Source organism: Myotis yumanensis, unplaced genomic scaffold, assembly GCF_028538775.1.
Source record: "Myotis yumanensis isolate MYYU_CA2020_CCGP unplaced genomic scaffold, mMyoYum1.0.hap1 SCAF_4, whole genome shotgun sequence".
In the NCBI taxonomy this organism is placed as follows: Eukaryota; Metazoa; Chordata; class Mammalia; order Chiroptera; family Vespertilionidae; genus Myotis; species Myotis yumanensis.
The window spans coordinates 55663054-55667430 of record NW_027223755.1 but is presented as its reverse complement, the minus strand read 5'-3'; positions in this window follow the sequence as shown (position 1 = coordinate 55667430).

The following is a 4377-nucleotide window of genomic DNA, read 5'->3' as shown; positions in this document are numbered from 1 at the left end:
CATAATGATTTTTCCTTCTCTTCAGGGTCTGTCAGGCCCTTATCCTGCTGCCTTAGCCCCTGTGATGCATTTGAACAGTTTTTTGGTTGTTTTTTTTGTGTGCTTTTCATCTTCCTTTTCTACTTGCTCTTGATAGAAAGTGTTGTTCTGACACAGACTATTCCATTACAACTCAGAAAAGGGATAGCTTAGTGGACGCATTTCTAAAAACCTGTCATTGTTTTTTTTTTTTTTTTTTTTTTTTTTAAATATATTTTATTGATTTTTTACAGAGAGGAAGGGAGAGAGATAGAGAGTTAGAAACATCGATGAGAGAGAAACATTGACCAGCTGCCTCCTGCACATCTCCCACTGGGAATGTGCCCGCAACCAAGGCACATGCCCTTGACCGGAACCGAACCCGGGACCCCTCGGTCCGCAGACCGACGCTCTATCCACTGAGCCAAACCGGTTTCGGCAAAACCTGTCATTGTTAAATTTAATACAAATACATTTAAAAAAAACACCTAATTACCCAAACACATATGTAGTTTAATCCATTACTGTAATTTGACCACCCTTTAACCATCTCCCTTACCCATGCAGGACAGATTTTTGTGGCCTTCATAGATGCCTTCCATATGCTCCCTTCCAAACACAGTCCCCTTCCTCCTCTATGCTAACTTTATGGTAAACGCTTCTTAGTTTTTAAATAATTTTTATCATCAAGTGTACATCCATAAATATCATAATTTGGTTTACCACCTCTCTCATTTTATTTATTCTCTTGTACTTTATTTGCTGAGGAAACAGGAGGATTTGTCTGATAGTGTTTCTCATCATCTGGACTTTGTTGATTATGTTCACACAGTGTAGTTGAAAATGTTTCACTATTTTTTCTGTAAATCAAGTTGAACTTAGAAACTTATTTTTTGACAATTCTATTGAAAAATCTGGTTTCTCTGTCTTTTTGGTAATGTTAGCAGCCACTGAAGCTCCTTACTTAAATCAATAATTTATTAAGACTTGCAAAATGGTGATATTTAATTTGACCAATTCTTTGGGATTTATATGTTGGAATGCTATATGAAGAGATATGCCACTTTTATTTTGTCTCTTAGAGATATACTTTGCATAGGGAAGATACTAAATACTTGGTTTTATACTTTTATTTCCAGTTTTCAGAGTTATTTAAAAGTAACTGATTAGGATTTGTTTGGTATCATTAAGTACTTATGGATTTAAACATATTAAATGTGTTTGGATGCATTGCGGTTATTACTCTTATTTATGTTCACATTTTCTCATCTTGGCCATTGGAAGCATCGTCAACTTGGCTCTCTTTTTTCTTTTCTTTTTGTTGTTGAAAGTATTACATATGTCCCCTTTTATACCCATTGAATTCTTGTAGCCCTCTCCCCCAGCCCCCTGCCCCCCGCCCTACAAGCCTTCATCATCCTATTGTCTGTGTCCATGGGTTATGCATATATGCATACAAGGTCTTTGGTTGATCTCTTCCCACCCACCTAAGTCCTTTTAATACCCTATTCATTTTAAGTAGCTTCTTTGCCATCTGACATAGGAAATGTTGTTAGAGACTCATCATGCACATATTCTACCTCAATCCTCAAAGCAGCCACAGATGAGCACAGAAATATGTGTGAATCCAGCAAAGACCAGAAGCACTGTTCAGCTGACCCATGGACTTCAGAGTGATAATAAATAATTTTATTTTAAATTATTGAGAGTGGGATAGTTTGTTTGCAACAATAGCTACTGACATAGAAGATAGACAAAAAAAGAGGCAAACAAGAACTAAAAAGTAGTCACCTGAAGAATGAATGTAGAAACATCAAATTTTATGTAGCGTGAAGTTTAAGACAAGAGTGACAACAAAAAGGTAGAGATCATTTAAGATCTAATAGCACACATTTGTCTTGACTAAAATGCAAGTTTTCAAATGGAAAGGCTAGTTTATAAACTTTATCAATAGTAATAACAGAACTATTGATACACAGAGAAAATTCTGTAATATTTCAAGGGGGAAAAAAGAGGCTAACTGCCCAGAAATTTATACTAATAAAAGGGTAATATGCTAATTAGACCGGATGTCTTCCAGACGTCCTTCCGGACGTCCATCTGGATGTCCGTCCAGACAAAGCCACAGCGGCTATGAAGGCCTAGGGCCTGTGGCATGGGAGAGGCGCCACCATGGGAGCGGGAAGTGGAGTCACTGCTGCCACTGCCACTGCAGGTGAGGAGGCAGCGCCATTGTCGCTGCCACTACCCCTTTTGCAGAGGTGGCGCGGGAGAGGCCTCGGTGTGGGCCCTTTTGCAAGGCAGTGTGGGAGAGGTCGCGGCGTGGGCCGGTCCAGCATCGTGGCCCCTTCCACAGAGGCAGCAGGAGAGGGGGCTGCTCCGTCCCGGTCCCAGTGCTGCCCCTTCTGCAGAGGCAGCCACAGAGGCAGCGGTGTGGGCTCAGTCCCAGCACCACACCTCCGCAGAGGCTGGATGGAGTGCGACCTGCTGTGCCTCAACCTCCCACAGCCCCTCCCCCAGCTGGCCTGGCCCCGATCACTCCCCACCCATCAGTGGATGGAGGGCAGGGCCAGCACTAAGAAGCGAGGGCTGAGGGCCGGCAGCCGTGGTGGGCAGCAATGGCAGCAGTAGTGGGGTGATGGGGGCAGTGCCTTCCCATGATTGTCCCAGTCTCCTCCCACAGAGGGAGGTCAGACTGCAGCTTAAGCCATCAGTAGGACATCCTCTGAGGGCTCCCAGACTGTGAGAGGAGGCCGGCCGGGCTGAGGGTTCCCCCTACAGTGCACAAATTTTTGTGCACTGGGCCTCTAGTAAGTAAATAAGTATGAGAGTGGTAGCAAACATCTCATCAGCAGCATATTTATTAGAATATAATGAAGTAAACTTTAAATTGTGTGTGTGTGTGTGTGTGTGTGTGTGTGTGTGAGAGAGAGAGAGAGAGAGAGAGAGAGAGAGAGAGAGGAGAGATTAAGAATGTTAAGGTGGTAAGTCTCCAGTCCCTTGCTGAGGCACATAGAGAAAAGTTTTAGAGGCTAGGATGACTTATATTTTTGGCCTGTTCTTGGTCTCTTAGGATCCAGGAAAAACCAGTACACTCATAGGAATTTGGTGGTCTTCTCCCAGAATCCAGAATTCTCTGAAGTCCAGGCTCTTCCCAGAATTTGACAATAATCTGAAACTTTCAGTGGGATTCTTGTGCTTATGTCAGAGAAATACTCATCCTAGTTCTCTCTCCTGAGACCCTGATGAAGCCTTGGCCTCATGGGCACTCAGATGGCTATATATGCAAGGAGTTGTGTAACTCAGAAAAGGCAGGTATATGAAGTTAATATTGGAAAGGAAGAGGAGCATTATAAGGAACCATATTCCAGAATCATTCACAGAAACCTGTGATGAAGGGAAATGTCTATATAAGAATTTTTGGTTTATTTTTTTAATTTATTTATTTTTGTAACTCAATTCATGAAGTTGTAGTAATTGTACACCTACTTTCTAGAGTTAGACATTGCAGGTAGTCTGCCTGACTCTCTATTTATATTCTGATCCCTCTTTCTAATGACGAAGGACTCGACAGAATAAGACACACAGAGAGCCGACCCTGATCAGTGATGCAGTGATACCTGTTCTTTAGGCTTAGACTCAGGTGTGTTCTGGCCCTGTGTCCTCTCTGCCTCACCCAACAGCAACAGATGCTTTTGTCCTCCTTGAAACATTCTCCAGCGCTGGTTTCCATTTATTTCTGGCTTTCCTTCTATTCTGATACCTGGTGCTTCTTATTTCCTTTCCTGAGTGCTGTAATCTATCCGAACACTACATGCGTGAGCCCCTCAGAGATGGGGCCCCCCACTCTGCTCTTCTTTCACGTAGATTCACAGGTGACCTCAAGCTTCACATGCCAACATTTTTATTTTAGTTGTTTCTTCAGAAAACTCTTTCTTTTGTGTCTTATCCATACCAGCAAAGAAACCATTCAGTTAATTACTCAAGCCAAAAGCCTAGCATTATTCCCTTTCCTCCATATCCTCAATATAATCCTACAACAAATGATTGCTGTTGTTTTTTCTGTATCCCTTTGCTCTGATCTATGGCTACTCTTTGAGTTCAGCCTATCATAATATTTTGCCAGGATAATTGCAGCATTCCTGGTCTCCTTGTATTCCATTCTTCATACAACCACAAAAGTTATCTTAACATACATTAGATCACTTTATACTCCCCTGTTCTTGCATTTCAATGGCTTCCCACACATTCACTTAATAAAACTTAAAAACTTTTCTGTGAAGAACCACATAATTAATATTTTAGTATTTGCAAGTCACATATAATCTGTCTTTCATATTGTTTGTCTTTCTTTCATTT